Source organism: Haliaeetus leucocephalus, unplaced genomic scaffold (genome assembly GCF_000737465.1).
Source record: "Haliaeetus leucocephalus isolate CR32 unplaced genomic scaffold, Haliaeetus_leucocephalus-4.0 Scaffold0, whole genome shotgun sequence".
NCBI lineage: Eukaryota > Metazoa > Chordata > Aves > Accipitriformes > Accipitridae > Haliaeetus > Haliaeetus leucocephalus.
This window is the reverse complement of record NW_010972436.1, coordinates 10332508-10353129: the sequence shown is the minus strand read 5'-3', so window position 1 is coordinate 10353129 and position 20622 is coordinate 10332508. Positions and strand designations below refer to the sequence as shown.

Sequence of the window (20622 nt, the reverse complement as noted above, 5' to 3'; positions counted from 1 at the left end):
CCCGGGAGGCGTGGAGCTGCCGCCGGCCGCGGCGTGGCGGGGCGCCTGCGGTAGCCCGTGTCCCATCGATCCGCGGTCCCGCTCGTTGAACAGCGCACGGGTGGTGCCCGTGAGGGGACGGGGCTGCGAGCGGAGCCGGAGCCGCTCCTGCCGCCACCCGCGAGCGGGCGTTGCATAAAGGTACTGCGGTTAAAAAAAAAAAAAAAAAAAAAAACCACCCACCAAAACCAAACAGCCCCCCGAAACCCAGTTATTGGCGTTTAACTGGCGGAGATTTTGCCGTCTTCGGTGCAGTTTGCTTAAGCAAGTGTCTCTTGACGGTTTTGTGCGCTTGGGGGAGGGGAGGAGGGCCGGGTTTTGATGTGGTAAAGCAGCAGAATTGCAACGTTTGCGGAGTGCTATATCACCCTGCGGATGATGGGCTGCTCTGTCTTCAAAAGAGTCCCTGTGCCGGGTGCAGTAACGTTGGACTGCTGCTGTTCAGCGTTAAATTTAGGAGCCTGGTAAAGATGTCACATGGTTTGGGCATTATGAGGCTCAAGTCGCAGCTTTACATCTTTAAATAGCTACCGTGGCAGGTTAAAAGTGTAGAGCCCAAAGATCACCAAAAATCAGGTTTCAGGGCGGTTAAGCCAGAAACTTACTCTCTTCTCTTGCTGGTGCAAAGTCTGTACACCCAAGTGTTGGGTTTGTATGGGTTGCTGCTTGTAAGAATAACTGTCAAAGTGCTATTTGAGACTAGACTACAAATTCTGTAACAGCATCATGAAACAGGCAAAGCAGTCTGTGTTAACTCCGCGTTCCTTTTGTTTCCTACACATCCAAATCCGGTGAGGTTTTTTTCCTTTGTGCACATTTTGATAGTTTTTGCCGAAAGCCTGGAGGCTGAGCATCAAGGCTAAGCACTGTTAGATCCCTGTCAAACAGCACAGTGCCTGAAGTGATGATCTGGGGGAAACGCTTTAGCTGTATGTACCGATATGATATGGAAGACAGAAGAGAAGCTCGAGTGAGGTTAAATAGTCTGCGTGAGATAGACCTGTGAGTTGGTAGGCAATGGTGACAAAGGATTTCAAGTTTTCTGTGGGTCAGTGGTGAGCAGTGACATCCTCCTATGTCATGAACTGATAAGAAACTAGATATTTATCTACAAAGCAAAAAGATCTCCAATTGTGGAAGTGCACGACATGCAGTTTGCCAGAATTGGGCTTAAAGATGCAAGTTTCTTTTGCTCCTTTAGTGGATAGCATTATTCATAGAAAAATTCCCAAACAGGCCTCTTTAATGAAAGACAGCAAGCTGATAATTACAGGGTGAGAGACTTCTGCTGAATGGCAGGCAGTGTGTTAGCTATCGGCAGTCTCCCTGGGGAGAAAGAGGGAGAAGATCTCCGACGAGAACAGAGATCTTCCTGTTGCGACAGCTCGTTGCTACGCGTGTTCGTTTGTACTGGAACTACCGCTACTTTCGGAGGAAAGACCTCTCCAGTACAAATAATAACAAAGTAAATAGTGACAAATGCAACACTGTACATGACTCCCGCAATAGTGTACTGTGGAGCGCATAGCTGTTCCTATTAGAAAATGTAGTAAAGAAGCATACTGGTTCGTGCACATAAATTTAAAAACTGTAAACAAAAATCCTTCTGTTGGGGGGGCTCAAAGAGCAAGCTCAGCCATACAGTGTGCTCAGAGAAATGCAGCTTCATGTTCATATGAAGATGATGGTTGGAGAAGTGAGTATCCGCTGAGTGTTCTGCAGATATTATTCCATTTGTTTACCCTGCTGCAAGGTGTAATCATGAATAATGCTTTGGGCCCCATGAAAACAAAATCCCTCTGAATGAGAGAGCATGAAAAACAAAAAAGTTAATTTGATGTGTCCAAATCTAAACATCTCTTCTTAGCCAAGAACGCAGCACTGAAGTGTTGCAGGTTCCTCCGTCAGATGCTTACCATATCAGTTCGTAATGCTTGATGTGGCACTGTTCAGCAAATGAAAGTAAGTGTTCAGGATGGTGGGACTCTGTTATCACAAATACGAATTTCTCATGGGAGAAATACAAATTATGTGTGTGGATTCATTAAGAACAGGAATTAAGGATCCTTGGGTTTCTTAGCAGAATAAACAGAAATCCTTAAGCTAAAGGTTAGACTAGGAAATGAGCATAGATCATAGTTCATGATGATAGTATTTAAGTAAACTTGAACATAGTAGTCATCTGAAAAATCATATTTTAAGACCGCTTCCAGTGTGGTGCATATCAGTTAATGAGACAATAGCAGTCTCTGAGTCTTACTAACTGTCTTGGGGAATAAGTACTATTGAAATGGTGAAGCTGAGATGCAGTTCCCACATTTCTGACAGGATGCGGCATATATTGGAAGGAAGCACTTTGTGAAGATAAAAAGGGAAAAGCAGATTTTTTCTGCAGGCTTTTAAACTTTTTGATCTTGGGGCCAAAATACCACTATACTTGAGCTTTGGATGATTTTCAGATTTTAAAATGAACGTGTGAAGAAGCTCCATCTAAGGAGAAAGTTACAAGAACTGTTCTCTTAACTCTTCCGTCCTAGGAGGAAACGTGACTATGTAAAGGGACATCTTGAGCAACGGTGTCAGAAAGCAGAGAGCTTACAGCAAGGGTGTGAATTCTTAATGGGGAAAAAATTTGCAGGGATGTCTGTTACCCAAGGTTCTTAAAAATTACACAAGCAAATTGCTTTGGTCATCTCAGTTGTTGTTTAGGTAGAAGTAGAGACCTAATGAAAAATTCTGCTTGGTAATGCAGTCAAATTCAGTAATAACTTCAAAGGGCATGTGAGCGGAAAACATGTAAACATTACCCAAGTATCTTAAGAAGTGAGAAAATACATGCTCACGTTCAGAGCTGTAAATTAGTTTCTCAGTATGCTGAAATATGCTGTTGAATGAAACTTTCTGCTAAGTGAAAGGGAAAGCAACTGTGTCCCATGTTGTAGATGAGATTATAATACTGATGACTTGTACCAGCAAAGACTAATTGTTGTGTGCTTGGATCTTGCAGGCATCTGCATCATTAAGAGTTGATCTTATCTCGGTCTTTTACCCTGTGTCAAAGATAATCTGGCTGTGCTACTGAAACACTTAAACTCAGTGGTTAGTGTGACTTAAAGCTATGTTTTTAGCTAGTTAACATAATTTATTATAATACTTCATTTACAACTGATACGGTAAATAACATCCTTATTCTTACTTCTGTATTGTCACTGCTGCTGGATTTCCAATAACTGTGGGAAGGAAGAGAGGGAAGGAAGGTCATGTGTAACTTTTTGCCTAATGCTTTTGGAAGTAATTTTTCCCTCCCTTGTTTTCTGTGCCAAAAATGAAAGCCAGGGATTCTGTGTTTTCTGCAGCCTATGATGATCATCCCAGGCACAATGATGGTGAGTCTGGTCTCACTCATGTTGGTTGCCTGCTTCTGTTAGAAGCTTGTTAGGAAAGCTGGGAATTTGTAGGGAGCTAGGCTTAGGTCCTTCAAAACATATCACCCCAAAAGACAGAAGAAAATTACTAGAAGTGGGGGTTTTTTTTGTAGCTAATTTTAAGGTAAAGAATGGACTGCTGGAGAACTCACCTACTGTGTCAACAATTAAATGAAACATTATTTAGGAGAGGCAAATGAATGTCTGATGCAGTTATTGCGCATACTGTACAAGTGTTAAAAAAACCCGAAACACACAACCAAAACCAAACAGCGCCCCCCCCTGCCCTGCCCGCCCCAGCCCATGGAATCTGTAATCGCCATCTGTTTCTTGGATGATTACAAGCTGATCTAAAAATTTAGCAGTGCCTGACTTCTCAGTGGCACTTGCTGCCTAATAAGGAAGGGGGACAATAAGAATACATGCATCAAATGCCTTTCCCCCCCCCCCCCAGCATATTGCAGGGTACATCAGAAAGAGCGTACTTTCCATGGGTGAAGAATTCAACTGATAATAAAGTCCACAGCCTCCTTCAATTGCTCACATGAGGCACAGTGAGCCTGATGCTACTGTTGCACTCTCAGCTGTAGTAATCTGGCTTTATCTTTTAACAAAAGTGGAACAACACCAGGACAGAATAATAAAACGAGCGAGAGCTGTGGGACTCCTCTATCTGCCAGCGTAACTCCTGGATTCATTCACTGTTACAGTTAGAAGTGAGGAGGAAAAAAAAGCGTGACAAGTAAATGCATCTTTCCCCCTCATACATACTAGGATATATTTGATCATGGTATCTTCTGTATCTACAGAAAGCTGTAAAATGTCTGTGTTCTTGTCAGTTTTCAGCTGGGGTTTTTTTTCTTGGCTGACATACTTGTCTTTCCTGTTACAAACTTTTATCCAGACCAATACACAAATAGCTCGCTTATTCATGCCTGTCCTTATGTTTTAACATGGCACTGGAGAGCTTGTTAGGTAAATGTGTACCCTCTCAGTTTGTGGCATAAATCAAGTTTCTTAGTATTGACTTACCTAGTCTCTGTCCTAAGAACTTCCTATCCTGAAACATTGTACATTTAGGAAAATGACACTGAAAAGAGCTTATTGAGTAGATCATTAGAAAGATGAAGCCTAAAATAATTAAAAGCTAGGTTACACCCTCCAGAATAAAAACTGCTGACTTAGGTTTATGATCAGTTTCCTTTAAAGGAGCGGGGGTGGGGGTGGTGGGAATCCACAAAAACAAACCCACAGCACTTATTACTGGCAACATATCTTCATAAGTTAGGGGAGTTGATAACTTCTGGGTCCATATTTTTAATATACTCTTAAATGATGAGACTAGTGACACCCTGAGGATATGGAACTGTAATGTTGACTCATGGCATTTACTGTCAGTACAACAGGTTGGTTAGAAACTGTCTTGAGACTGGGAAGGATACTCATCAGTTGTGTTGTCAACTGTGTTACTAGTATTTGTATTTAATGCAGAATGTCAATACTGCAATTGTGCTCTAAGTGGCTTTTCAAAATGACTAAGACAAAGTAAAACTAAAGTTACTGATCTTAGAGTTAACTCAAGATTTGTAACAGTGAGCTTGGAAACAAAACCAAACCTTATTAATTGTTTAATGGAGGTGGTGGTAGGCTACATGGGAGAAGGCTCTTTCGAAGAAGCAGGAAGAAACAATGTATTAAAAGTACTGATTACAGCAGAGCAGATAATAAGGCAATTAAAACTATTTTAAAATAAAGTCAGATGGGCACTCAGCCCAGATGTTTGTATATAGAAGGAAGTAGAACAGGAAAAGCTATTTATAAAAAACTTGGTTCTTTTTTGGGTGTCAAGCTCTGTGTACTGCAGAAATTAGTTTGATACTGCTTTTGCAACTGAGTGGATGGACTAGTAAAAATACAAATTGTAAATATTTATTATGCTTAGGTTAAAGGTAGTAAATATTCCTGCATGAAATACAAATGCGGGTGATATTTCATGTTCTTCTCTGAACTATTGAAAGGGGCACATACAATAGCTTCTATTAGGGATGAGATGGGAAGACCTATGAAAAGAGCTCTGACAGCAGTTTCAAAGCTACTTTCTGTAGTTTCTTCCATTCTACAAGACAGGGTGATGCAAAGGCTGGGGGAGGGGGGGGGGGTGCCTATAGGGTTTGAAATGGAATTTCATTAACCACAGCAGAGAGGGCTGGACAGGGTTCAGTGAAGCAAACAGGTGGCACAGATTTGCTTTGCTGACTCAACTTAGTTGTCTTGAGTATCCTGCACCAGACACCTTAAGAAAGAGTCTCTAGGGGATTATTTTCAAATGCCTTGCTCATTAAAGCAGACACTTGCATTATGCCCATCAGCCAGAGCCTGGTAGATGTTTATTTTCCTCCTGTAGTTTCAGGGTGACAAACTTTGTTTAATATAACTGACTCACCCCATTATGCAGTTCCTGCTGTACAGTTGTTTTGTGTTCTTCCTTGAAAACATCTTGTACCACAGGGTTCTATAGGCTAGCTGTACATTATGCAACTTCATGACAACTTTAGAGTATGGTGAAACTACCTATTATTTACAGGTCTTCGGTATAGTCTTGCCAGCACTCAGAGTTGTAGTCATGTTGGCTTATAGATACCTTAACTTGTTGAAAGCTTAGTTATCTTTGTTGTTGAACTGTGAGGTTTTAAAGGCTTGAAAGTACACATTCATCTTCATTTTCTCCTGACTTTTAAGTGATTATGACTGCTCCTGTGGGTAATATACTCCAGTATGAATTCATTATTTTGTTTACTCCCAAGGCCTATCTCCATGTTTTTCCACTTTTTATACTTGATGCTTACTAGTTAGATGTCTAACAAAAGTCCTGATTTCTCTTCCTCATTTTCACTGTTGGTAAAGCACATGTTTGCGCTTGGCAAAATAGCTGAAGCAGTCTAAGAAATGGCTGCCTCGGCTATGGAAGGTAATGACAAACCTTGCTGGTCTTCATGGTCTGCATCGCAGTTAGTGGTGAAATCGGTTAGCTTTGAATTGTTGAGATGGTAACTTCTTGCATGTGGTTTGCTATGTGAACATCTGTCTTATGATCTTCCTATAGAGCCTGGGCTGTTCTATAATAAGTTAATTAGTTTTGTGTTGAGAGATTTCTTAATAAGGGTGTTGTGAAAATTGTTTGAAGTAGCTGAATGCTGTAGTGATGGATGTCACAAACTGAAAAGAAAACATTAGCTCTATCTTCAAAGAGTGGGGTTGAATAGTTTGCAGTAGAAATACTTAATGGCCATACACCTTTTAGAGTACTTATTTTTCATCAGACTTGGTGAACAACTACCTTGTGTACTGAGGCAAGGTAATTAGTCTAATCCAGCTCTTTTGTGTGCATTGTAAGTTCCCAAGGCAACCTTAATATTATTAACACAGCTGTGAGTATATGCATGATCCTTTTAGATTGTAAGACAAAACTGAAAAAAACCCTACATTCCCTTATGTGGCATTATTAGAAAGCCTGTGGAGCTCCTTGGTGAGGCTGAGACTTACGGAACCACCTTGCAGCTGCTTGAGCTAACTGGTTTAATCTTTCACTTTTCCCAGTCTCCCTCTTGATGTCTCAGTCATATGCTGTCTCACATCTCACAACTCTGCTATTCCTGTGTTTGCATTTTATCAGTCAAGTCTCTGCCGTTCCAGTCTTCCTGGTTAACAAGTTCAGCCATATCTGTTTTCCTTATCAGTAATTACCCAGCTCCAAAGTAATAATCCAGCAAAAAATAATACATTTTGCGGAGTTTTTAGATGGGCCATAATTCACTGAAGTTCATTGTCCAGCTGTGCAAACAGCTGTGCCAGCACAAAGAACGTGGAGTTGGTGCAAAAGCAGAAAAGATGGGGCAAAACAACTTCTTTGTAAGGAAGTGCCAGTTTAAGCTAGCATAAGGTTAGTCAAACCACAGCCTCCATAATACTGAAGCCAGCTAAAGCTGGGGCTGCTGGACTTGTTTCCACTCTCTCTCTGGCACTGATCTGATCCTGTGGTAAGTTCATTTGGGGAGATAGGCTACAGGAAAAACTAATGCAGAAGAGTGAATAGGGTAGGGTTTTCATACTGCAACAGGCCATATCCACAAGTGTCAGTCCTAGCTTAAAAAGGGGAGCTGCAAACACACTGCGGGGAGAGTGGAGGGAAGAGACTGATGTATGTGTACTTTAAGGTGAGTTTTTATAGTTTCTTAGGACAGTTGGAGGGACTTGGATAGCTCTGGTGTGTACTCTTTGACTGACCAGTGATATCCTATCTACAGCTCAATTTCATATTTGGTAGCCTGGAGTTAAGCTGTTGTCCACAGTATAAAAAAAAAAAAAAACAACCCAAAACAACACTTGAGTAGAGAACTCTGTGGATTCTGCACTTTCAACATGGAGACCTTTCTCAACTATTTTAACCTTTTGAAATAGTCATGTATTTTGTAAGAGACAGAACTGTCTATATTGTACCTGTCGTTTTCTAGTCATCTCTTCAGTCTTGGTCTGTGGAACATGCTGAACCATCTAATCTCATAATTTGCCTATCCAGGTAGAGAGTAAATGTCCTCAGAAAAGTTGTAATGGCTTCCTAGGGGCTGAAATTTTTGAAATTGCTTTCAGAGATAAATACCAACATTTGGAAGTCTTTCTAAAAAAAATAGTAATTCTTGAGAATCCTACCTTAAATGTTCTCTTGTAGGATATCAAGCATGTGGCTGTAGCAGTCACTGACTTTTGGGGGTTTTTTGGAGGAGGAAGAGAGGAAAATACTGAACTTGGTTAGCCTAAGACCAGTCAAAAGAAAGCAGCTTAGTAACAATTTTATTATACTGAATTAAAACTGAGCAGTATCTGATTAGCTTGTGGTGCCAAGCCTCAATAATTCTGTTATTAAACTAAGAGTTCTGAAATAACACCCTTCATCTGTGGCATGTCCTGTTGCAAAGTAGACTTAAAGCTGTTTTGCAGAGTTTAGTTCCACTTTAATCATGTTGCCCAGTGTTTTGCAGACCCTTGCTAGATCATTTAGGCACCAAAACCACTTTTGGTACAGCAGGTTCTGATGTCGCAGTGTTGCTGGTTGTGTTTGTTTGTTCAGTGTACTTGTTTTCTCTCTCAGCCATGTAAGTTGTCTCTAGTTATTGGTATTTATTGGTGTTATGGTGTGGTGTGGCCCTCATCGTGGGTTGGGTTGTAGGTGATTATAACAGAAAACTTTCTAGAGGAGCTCAGAAATACTAAGTATGTAATTGTGAGGGCCTCTACAACATGTAAATCTGATGTATTATCGTTGCCTGGAGCTGAGCAAAAATCGGAAGACTGACATAACAAAAGCAAGGTTGCTAATCTCTGAGCTTCCTGCTTCAGTCTATCTAACTTGCATTTTGATCTGAATCTAGAGGTAGTTTTGGGAGACCAAATTGCAAAATACCAAAAATTGAGAAAGCAGTTGAGTGAGGAATGGGATATCTATTTTTATTTTAGATTTTGAAGTTATGATCCTAATACTGTTTTTTGCCTTTTTCTTTTTTTTTAATAAAGGCCTAACGGTAGACAAGGTTACTTTTGGCTTCTATGTGATTCTGAGAACAGTGGCACAAACATTTGCATTCAGGGTAGTGGTTCTAAAATTTGTACCTCTTTAATTGAGTATCCCTTTTTAATGAAGTTTTGCATGATTTTCTTTTGCAAATAATGAAAGTAGATTTGTACATATGTACTATTCTGTTTCTAGGGGTTTTCTGTACCTTTTCCCATCCTGAAAGAAAAATAATGTGGTAACTTCCAGGGTCACTCAAACAGCCTATATAAGGATATACTCCATCAGCTTTAACTATGGTATGCAAATAAATTCCTGATTCATAAAGTACATATCTGAGACTGCTTGGTCCAAGTAGTGATAATATTTAAAGGCTTATACTTGAAATAAAATTATTTTTACAGTAAGTCCTTGAAGAGGAAATACTTATCAACACATTGTGTCTCATTGGCTATTCAAAAGAGCTGGTTGTCTTTCTGAGAAAGATAGCAGTCTCAAACAAGCTGACTTCACTGGAAAGCCCATACCCAACCTCCTTCTCCTCAGTCACCACAAACTTGCAGTTGGAGGGCTCAGAAATGACTCACTTTGAGCTGAAGTGCAGTGACAGATGCTTGGTGAGGTGCTGCAGCTCAGCACCACCCTCTTGTGCAGCAGCTTGGGGCTGATGCAAACTAGGGCTTCCCTGCTGCTCTCAATGCTTTTCCCCCCTCTGGTGATAATAAGGTTAGCAGAGGAGGATTGAAGATAAATTTTCTGGTATAATTATTCTTTCAGGTCTTAAGCAGAATTGTCAGTCAGATTAGTGAGTTTTCAGTCTGACTCATGATTCACTTGCAATCAGTGGTATGTAAACCAGCCTTCCCCTGTGCTTGCACAGTGGACAGGACCAAACAAACAAGAAAAGCTTTCTGGATATTCCCCAGGCCCACAGAAGACAAGTGGTAAAAGTAATTTACAGAAACAAAGTCTCAGTACTTATTAACAAACACATGTACCTGCTTGCAGGCAAAAAGCACTGCAACCACTGTTTTCAGAACCTCTTGTCCATTTCTATGGATGCAGGGGGTTCCTGATAGAGCAGTTTCTCCAGCTGTTATTTTGGGCTTCAGCTGATTCAACAATGCTTCTTTCTCTTTCCTACCTACAGCTGCAGGCGGTTGTAGCTGGTTATTTCATTTGAATGAGCAATGTCCTTCGGGCTATGTTGGCTCAGGGATGTTAATAGGATTCAGATGTCTCTGGGCTCGCAGAATCCTGCACTCCTCATCCCTCCTCAGCTCATTCTGTTGCAGTACATCAAAGCAAAGCATTATTGAAGTCTTGAGTATCTTGAATCTTGCTAGTGCTCTATGCCTTTTTCTCGGTGGGAGTGGGGTGGATTTTTTTCCCTTTTCCACCACATCTCAACACCACTTCTCAGGGTGTTTTTTCCCCCACGTAGAGCAATTATTGGTGGTTGGTAGTAGTGGGTTTAGTTCACTTTTCATGCTAATTACTCTGCAGACATTATTTTGGTAATTGCTGAATCTTTCAGAGAAGGTATATTGCAAGCTTCTCCTTGGAAGTTGTCATTTGCTAGGATATTTTTTAGTATTCCTATCTTGTTGAGGAAATCTCCCGGGCTTTTCATATTTAAGTCATCAACTTTTTAATTTTCCTGTTAATTACTTCCTAAGGTTTTCTGGTTGAACATGACTTCCTTCACAATTAAAGGCTGAGCACCTAAGAATTTACTGGAAGAGCCTGAAAGTAGTGGCTCCTCCTGCATGATGTGTTGATCACCTGAAAGATGAAGGTCCATTGGGATGTGAACAGTGGTGACTTCTACAATGGGCTAATTCTTGCTAACTAATCTGGAGTGATCTGCCGGAGGTCTTGTTCGCACCATTATAAATGCCCTTCCAAATGCAGAGACTTCTTTCCTGAAAAACTGTGTTTCTAACAATTTCAGTAAAATGTATGTAATGACAGGTAGTTTGGAGGCTGTGTTGCTGAAGTGGCTAAGCCATCCTTACCTTACTTGGCATGTACAAATGCTTGCTTATCTACATGTCTTACGAGTTACTGGGGGCAGGAAGACATTCCTCTTTGGCTTTGTCACAGGATACCAAACTACTCTTGTGGTAGCACAATGCTGAACAGAAGTTCAGAAGTTAAGTTTAATTAAGAACAGAGGGTGCTGAGGCATATAGAAATACAGCTAGCTGGCAGACAGTAACTCAGTCACTCAAGCAGCTGTTGCTATGTGTGTATGTTTACTTCAATAGCAAGGCTAAAAGTAATTTAAAAACTGCATTCATAGTTTAAGGGAGCCTGTGTTACTTGTAAACAAAGTGGAATTAAAATGTGATGGTTTAAATCAATGTGTGTTACTTTCTGTAGTAGAGTTGGCCAAGGGCATAGACATTCTTGTACTCAGCTGGTGGGAAGTAACACCTGAAGCTGAAGCAACCTGCTTGCTTTTATTTGTGGTGCTGTGGGACCACTTTCTGAACTGAAGACATCATCCAGGAGATGTGTCACATATAAACACATAACTAATATTTCAGGGTTGCTCGTTCTTCAGTCAAACTTGTATTCTGACCAATATTAGCCTCTTGATAAGCAAAAATGAAAGGAACCTGGATCATCTGTGTCTTGCTGATAGACTCTTGACATATATATAGCCTGTACCTCAAAAAAAAAAAGGGTGTGTGTGTGTTTGAAGTGTTCATGTGAACATTGGACTTACAGGTCAAAGGCTTTGAAAAGAGTTAATTTGGGAGACTAACTCATTTCTGACATGGCAAGCACTGTTTATATTTAAAAAATAAAAAACCCAGACCCTTCATTAAAAGGAGAACATAGATTTAGTTGTGTAGAGTTCTCAAGATGGAAGTTGTATAGCTACTCATCAAGACAAGTATTTTTACTGCAAAAGCTTCCCTACTTTTCTTCACCTGCTTCACTGAAAACTGACTCAAATAGTGGTGCAAGCTGGCACGGATCACTTGGATGATGAAATTTAATACTATGTCTTCAAGTAGGTGGAAGGAACAAGAGGGCTGAGATAGTAAAGCATGATCCTTGAGTTACATGTTCTCCACTACTTACCATTGCTTTCCTAGCTGACAAATTTGAGCTCAGAATTGGTTTGTCACATTCATGCTAGCTATGTTTTGTGCTGTTTTCCCCTTATTTGGTAGACTAAGGAATTGAACCCTCTAAGTTTTTTACAGAAGTTGCTGTTGTGTGTCACCTCTCCTGCCACGCAGCTCCACTGAGGGATGCAAATACTCAGCTTTCAGATACTATGGAGTATATCTGAAGCTTTGCTCTATAATTCTGATGCACCCTACTTTTTCCATACCAGATTGCAATATGGACTAATAGTAGTTGTCTGCAAAGTCATGTTTTTTTCCTCTCCTCATGTGCTTGATGTGCCAAATGTTTTAAATATAATTCTGTGGGTTGTAACCATATAGGGTACTTAGTTTATGAAAATGATCTCTTGGTTCTTGAAATGTATTTAGTCCAGGAATGCTAAACCTTGTTAGAGCATTACTGTATGGCACAACTGCATCAGCAACAATCTCTCTACAATTTGTGCCAAACTTCTTAATCCCTTTTTGAAAAACGTGTATATCTGACAAACTAGCTTCCACTTAGTTTTAGCCAAGTTTTCAGATGTATGTAATGGCTTAGATCTTGAGGTAGGGTGGACAGAAGGGTCCAGTCCCACCTTCTGCATTTGATGTTGTTTAGGATCATTTTGCTATAACAGCTCTTCCAAACTGAGGCTTCAGAGACCATTTTTTTCAACAAGCCTGACAAACCAGGAATGAAAAAGCTCAGCTTTTAGACTCCTTGAACATAAAATAAACAGTGTGCAGTGAGTCACAGCTCTACCACTGCATAACTGAGGGGAGCTTGCAATTTTTTTAATATTGTATTTTTTTTAGAAATAGACTAGTCAAAAGATTGGTATTATTGAATTTTACTGTATCTTCCAAGACAGAACAGCTGATTTCCTGCCTAATTAACCTATGGCTTTCTGAAGTGTTTTCTAGAGCCTTGAGTTCCTGTGCATTTACATACATTTGCATAAGTAATGCAAGGAGGAAAGTGCTCCGGAGAATCTGACTGGGGCTTCTGGTGGAGTTGGCCAGATTTGCTGTTGCACTAGCTACCTATTTCACAGCTCCCTCTGTGAGCAGAAAGCTTTGCAGCTACCTTGAAAAGGCATATTAAATAGTGATAGAAATGCAGTCAAATCCAGCCTAGGCCTCATGCTGGCCCAGGTAACGGGCAGTGAAATCCTCTCTTAAAAGCACACAAGGTGACTAATCAGATAGAGGTGCTTATTGTGTGGATGTCTAAAGTTTTGGAAAGATAATTGCCACCAAAAATTTGAATGAAACAAAAAATAGTGCAAGATAGCCTCAAAGCTGAGTTAAGCTAACAACAAATGGAAAATCTCCACAACATCATTAATCATCTTTTAACTATCCAGGCTATGACTGCATAATAGTTGCATTGCTTATTGGAAATATAAAATATTTCCTGTGTGAATATAAACATCTTCTACATAAGTGACATTTTCCTTGTCACTCAGCTCCAACACTGAAACTAAAGACGTTTAATTAATCTTGTTAACTTTCCACAATGATCTACTAATGAACTATTTAAATTATTTATTAGCTCTTTTTTCTTCCTCCCCTCCCCCCGGGGTACTTAAGGTTAGGAAGCATGAAATAACTAACCTGAAGCCAGTAAAGCTGCAGTGTAATTGCTTTGCTCCTAAAGATTTCCAGAGATCTAAAGCACCTTCCCTCTCCCTATCTGGAAGGGGAAGAGGGTGCATCCTAGGACAAAGGGGAATTTTGTTTGGAGGTTTATGTGTTTCTGGGACAGAGCCATGGTTCTCTGATTGCTGGCTGATTTGTTAAGTAAAGGCATGGGTTCATCATCGGAGTGAGCAAATGTGATGGAGAGCCCCTCTGCCAGCAGTGCAAGTGTGGCCGTGTGGTCAGCCAGGTCAGTCGCGTGTCCTGCCAAAAACTAATCCTGTCTGGAGGGAAGAAGGGAAGAGCAAAGAGAGGACAGGGGTGGGATGTGAGTTGCTTTCGTGTAAAATAATTAGCAAAATGACTTGGTTCTCTTCGTGGCCTTTTTAAGCATCGGTAGGAGCAGTTAGTGGGCAAGAGAGCATGTTGGGAGTTGGGCTCTGTGATTTCTTGCTGCAGAGGAAAGGCTGAGTCTCAGTCTAAGCCAGCTGTGAACCAGATGATCTGGGCTGTAGTGGTTTCTCTCCCTGCACCAGAGGCTAGTGACTTCGAAACTTGGAAAGTGTTAATTCTGGTGATGATGGAAGGGAGGAGCAACAGAAGAAAAAATGAAATCTCTTGAAGTCTGCTGCTGCTTGAAGTTTGTGCTGGTATAGGCTTTACCAACAGACTTATCCTAATAAATGGGTTTATTCTTGAGCTTGTTGTCCTCTAGCAACAGAAACCAAATTCTGTCTGATCAGGACTCTTCTAATTAGCTTCACCCTTCTTAGCACTTAATCAATATTGCATTTTCTGTGTCATGAAAAGAAGCAGTAAAATCGGATGACTGATATTGCCAGTTTAAATACCAGTCTTTTAGTGGAAAAGCATTTCCAACTTCTTCGCAGCAAATGCTAGCGAGCTAAAGTGTAGAGGAAATGAAGGTGTAATCTCTGTTTGGGGTTTTGTAAAAAAAAACATTTTTGAAGACAGATAGTCCATATCCATGGTAACTTTTGGGGATCTTTGAAATGCTTCCATTTGTCCCAATGGGAGACACTGACACTAAGTCTAAGTCTATTGCTGAACCTAAAAATGAATGTATGAGACTTAATCCATCTTAGTATTCTGTCTTTAATGGTGTGGGTTTTGCAGTAAGTGGTAAAGAAACCTCAGCAAACTGTTCTGCATTTTTGTCAAGAAATTAGAAAATTATTCTACTTTTTTTCAGTTAGTCCTCTGATGAGACTCCTTCCTGGCATTATGTAAGGCTGTGGAAGGTCATCTTACAGAAAAGAAATGTTATCCTTTTTTTGCATGCTTAGAGTCTCTTCCCTTCTATTTTTGAATGTGCATCACTTACACTTCTGTGGCTGTGTCCATTTCCAGTCTAGGGTTGTGTCTTAGTAAATCTTTCCCCTGAGGGACAATTTATGCTTACTCTGAAAAACAATTTGCCAGATAAGCAATGCTATATTAGCTTGTTTGCATCTACATGTCTTTAGGAAATCTGAATATATGCTCCCAGTAGGAGTCTTGGAAGGGATAACTTTAACTTGTGGTTCAGTTTTATATGTTACTTCACTTTTACCTCCTTTCAGCAGCAGGAGTTGTTGCTCTTGGTCCTATTCTTTCCTTCCTTTTTTCACTGTCCTCAGTATTGTAGCCTTGGCCAAGCTGTTAAACTTACCAATTAGGCAGGAGAAATATCCTTTTTAGGGAGGAGGAGATATTTTTAGGAAATTAAGTAATTAGTTTCTGATGGGATCTGACAAGTACCAGAGCCAGTGCAAAAGGGATAGGCAGAACTGCCTGGCAGGGTGCTGGGTGGGCGTAGCTGGGCAATGAGTCTGTCCCCCTTGCAAGGGGAGCAAGCCGTTGGGTTTAGTGTCTTGCATTGCTTTGACCTCATTCTTTTCAGTTTTAACTTCACTCATATTGAGTCACTGCAAACTCTCACAGCAGTACTGCTCTATAGCTCTCTTGAGCAAGCAGGTATAATATTTACATGGGCAAAAAATGTAAGAGGACTCCACTTGACATGACATACATATTTCTCTGCAGCCACAGTGCACTGCTGTGTGTTTTATGGTACATCTAGTAGTTAACTGGCTTACTAAAAAAACCTCTTCTGCATCTACTGCTGTCCAACATGCTGTTTTAATTTGTGTCTTTGTTCAGAGACTGACATAAGTCTCGTCCCTCTGCCACTCCAATAAAAGACATGCTTCAAATTCAAGTGGTTTCTCACCTGAGTGACCTATTTGTAGCTAGTCTTTTCTTATGCAGTCTTTCTACTAGACTGTGTCCCATCAGTATAAATTGCAGTGAATCAGCAGCACTACCTGTGTCATAAGGTAAAGGGATAAATAGCTCTCATCAAGTTCTCAACTGTGTCTGTGGCTTTAATAAAAGGAGACTGAGTTCCTACTGCTTAGTTTATGCTGGCTCTAGTATTTGTCTGATCATCCAGTAAATCAGTCCAGCTTGCTGAAAGACCAAAGACTAATCTGGTAAAAAGTCTGTGTTTGGGGCTTTTGTTTCATTCTCATTTTTGCTGGGTTCATAGGCTGAATTGACTCACTTTCTGATTGAAGGGGTGGGTAGAGAGGGGAAGAGGAGGTGAGACTGTTCCCACTTGCCAAGCTGCAAACTACGTAATTCAGCTCAGAGGTGAAGTAAAAGGCTGTAAACCCACAGCCTGAGTGATCTAACTGCTGGCTACTGGTTGGGTCGGTCTCTACCAGCTAAGCTCAACAAAAGACCTGTCAAATGCTGGGAGGGGTAGGAGGCTGGATCTGGCCTACTAGCTAGTTTAGACAGTCACAGAGCTACAGTCAGAGAAGATGAGTAAAATTAACACTGTAGTGCTGCATCGTGTTGTACAGTAGTCTTTTGAGTTTGAAGCAGTTACTCTGACAAGTATTTTCACTTTCTTATGCTGTTAAGCTTCCATACCTGGCAGTACTTAATGTACTAATGTGCTTTCAAGACCAGATTCTAGGCTATGCATGAGTTATGATGCATCCACATTGTGCACGTATTCTAGCTCTTCCTTTTCTTTAATGATGGCAGGTCTCAGTGTGGACTTAGAGTCTTCAGAGTTGAGCTGACTTCACATAGGACATGTGCATCAAATACTTCCAGAGTATTCTGGACCTGCTACTGAACCAGTGTGTTGTGGTTTGGGTTTGGTTTTTTTTTCCTGTTTCCCCCTCTACATCATTGTTTCTGCAAGAGTTGTGTTGTTTCAGTCATGGCTATCTACCTTGATTTTTTTAATTTTTATTTTTTTCCCCCATAACCTGGATATTCTTTGATACCTTAGATCAACAAAATACTATCATATGAAAGTCTTCAGAGAGAACTGTGCAGATGTTCTTGGGAGGTGTTACATTCCCCAGCTTTCTTGGTATGTGGCTGAACTAGTTTATCTCATTTTGATGTTGTATCACAAAGGCTTTTAGTTATTGTGATTGGTTTTAACTTCGTCTTCCTTTCAGCATTTTCTGCACAATGCTGTTGTAAGAGCTACGTATTAGTGCATGTCATGACTCCAATGAGCAGTAGACTTGAATGAGGTTTTTGGACAAGAATTTTGATGCTTGGCTCTAGCATACTTGTAGATATAGCACTAGTAAATGCTTGTGAACTTTCATTTTATCTCCATAGATTAAATTTCATACTTGAATTCAAATTTTGGATGCTAGCTGTAGCTTTTGTTACGTGTCACTAATGCCTTGCTTTCCTATGGTTCAAGAAGCCTGGAAATATAAGGGTTAGTAGCATCTTTGCAAAAGGTACCAAACATATGTGAAATTTAGGTGACGTTAAGTATGTCTGACTGTATGTCTGTAAAATGCAAATGTATGTGTGGTGAGATAGACAGCTACTTTTTATATGTGCAACAGAAGAAAATTGTAAATACCATACCAAAAGTGGAGAATGGCTTATTCAAATATATCCTTGTAATTTCAGGGGACTTAAAATACAATCAGTGGTCTTGGCAGATGGCCAAGGGCACAGAAGGCTTCTGGAGCTCTTCCAGCCACTAATGGAGTGTGGATTATGATTAAATTTAACTGTGGCCACTGAGTCTTGATCTGCATGTTTCTGTATGTGTTAAAATGTTGGTTTTTTTCTAACTATTAAGATTTCACTTAAAAATCTGTTTTAATACTTATCGGCAGCTGTACAGCTGACATGGATCTGTCCTATAAGTTAAGCACAGTAAAGATTGAAACACTAGCATTATGTGAGAGGATGCAGTCCACTACATCACTTTTTCTAGGGCTCTCTTATAAAATCTAGCTGTTCTAAAAGCTTTAAAATGTTCTTGTGTTGGCAGCCTCAAATCTTCCCAAGAATCACTGCTGCATTAGTTTTGTGAAGTCTGTTCTATTCTTGACATAATTAACTGGTTAAAAAAAAATCTAATATAGCAGAATTGTGGCATGGTAGGTGGGGCCTTTGACAAGACTTCAGACATGTAGTTTGGTCACAAGCCTGCTGGATCAGTTGCCTGCTCATCCATTTTACTACAGCTGAAATGGTTGCAAAGAAATGGAATGGTGGGGCGATTCCTCATACTTTAAGATATGTCAGTGTAGGTAAGAACATATTAAAGTGAGGTGGTAGGATGAGTTTATTCTTTTAATTTAATTTGGAAGAAGTGGGGAATTTGTCAAACTTCAGACCCCAAAGAATAAATACATAAGAATTGCTAAGCTAATGTCAGACAAGTCTCGTTCCACAAGTGCATTCCTGTTAAAATACTTACAAATGCTTTTTACTTTGATACCACAGTTAGTTTGGGAGAAGAGGAAAGTAGATTACCAAAGCATTTGTATGAGTGCTAGTATGATCGTATGGAGTAGGTGACTATATATTGCATTAGTTCAGCTCTCTATGTAGAAGTACATTGGGATTTTTTCTTTGCGTTACAGGTTTGTCAGGTCAAGGAGTCAATCTAATTGAATTCAGGAGCAATAAAAGGTGAGGTAGTAGTTTCTATGGAAAATATCTTTGACAATTGGTGCAAAAATGTAACTGCATAAGTGTGCAAAAATAAATGACTATGCCTCAGTAAACTTCTTGTAAAGAATTGTTAATGAGAAGCCTTCAAATAAGTATGTATCTGTAAGAGAAATAGAAGTCACCTATCTGAATGATTTGAGAAACTCTTTAGGTTCTTGGTTCTTGCTTAGGTGTCTTTTCTTTCCAAATATTAATATATCATTTTACAACAGTAGTGTAACTACAATGATGTCATATAGATAGCTTTTAGTGTCTTTGAACTACCCTTGTCATTCCTTCAGTATTGTTAAATTCTGCAATAAAATTTGCAATGTTTTAGTGCGCTGTTACATATGCTATGTTGTTACAGAGGTCTGTGAATTTTAAATAATGACTTTCTATTTATGAAAAAATTATGGGTCTGATTGATTACTGCGTTTCTCTCTCCAGTCTTACTTTTGGTCCTTGCAGCAGTTTCCAGTTAGCTTGCAAATTGTTGAAAGTGAACAGGCAGAAGTCTATGTGTAGCAAGTCTTCTAGGTTCCTGCAAAACTTCATGATGTTTCAGATCAGACTCCAGCAATACTTTTAAGCAAGACTTCTGTGCCTTTGCTATGCATTTTTTTTTTATGCTGAAGAGATGAACCAAGACTGTATAGTGAGGGGATGCTACTGTGTGCAGAGTAGTACCTTGACTCTTACGGAAATGGGAATGTGTATTGTACAGAGGAGGTAGAAAAATGAAATCATCTTGAGACTAAGGCAATTAAAACTAAGGCTAAAGCTAAGGGAGGTAAAACTAGGGAGCTATATTCTGTCCCTCGCTGAAAAAACGTAAGGTTAAATGACTTGTTAGTTATCATGATGTGGTGAGCATTATGGATACATTTATTTCAATGTGTTTTAAAGCAAATGTTCTACTAGTCTGAAGAAATATTGAATACTTGGAAGTCAAGTGTGAATGTCAGTTGGATGTTAAATGTGCCAAGTACTAAAATCTTATTTTAAACACTGAGGTTTTGGGGGAAGACCAAAGAAAGAAAAATAAATTTTATTTTTAGTATTTCTGAACCTCCATTGTGCCTTGTGGGTAAATCAAGGTCCCGCCTTCACACTCTGGAACTACAAGGTAAACTGTTTTGAAATGCATTACCCTCATTCTAAGCACCATTATTCTAGAAACCGATGAGAAAACTAATTCTATAGCTAATGCAAATTTAATGTTGTGGTGTAAATTATAGATATTCATATCTTCTGTATAAGAAGTGATGCGTAGTCTGCAGCCTGTGGGTAGGAAAATGAACAAAATTAGGCCTGCATAACACTGTTCAGGTCTTTCTAGTTCTTGTAGACTTTAACTGTTGCTGTTCAGCACAAGTTTTGTTCTGTAATTTGAATGTAACTTTCAGGTTTTTTTATGTATAGGCCTTCTATACAAAAGATGATAGTTACTTTTCACTACAATGTGTGTGCATGATATACCTGAACTAACACCTGAAACAAGGTGAAAGAACAGTTGTTCTTGTAGGTAGTTGCTGTATTGATTTTTTTCGAGGAGAGTTTCACTTACCTCTCAAATCAGAACTGACCCTTTTAAAGCTGTCATGATGTGTCAGGTAAATCTAACAGGTCCCTGAGTAGATAACACAAAGCATTCCTGTGTCGAGCGAGCGTTGTGAAGGAGCAGCCAGTGTGTATTTAAGATCATTTAGTGCTTCTTAACTAAATACAGTCTCTTAATGTGAATCTGATAATTAAGATGGCTTTTTCTTATTTGTTTTTTAAATCCTGGATTTAACTCCTGGATTTTGCAAACATAACTTGG

General features: G+C 39.8%; 1 protein-coding gene across 2 annotated transcripts in view; it reads left to right on the top strand.

Moving 5' to 3' along the window:
* The window catches only part of PIP4K2A (phosphatidylinositol-5-phosphate 4-kinase, type II, alpha), a 113585-nt gene that overhangs the window by 400 nt on the left and 92563 nt on the right, over positions 1 to 20622 (top strand). The gene's annotated exons all lie outside the window — the stretch shown is intronic.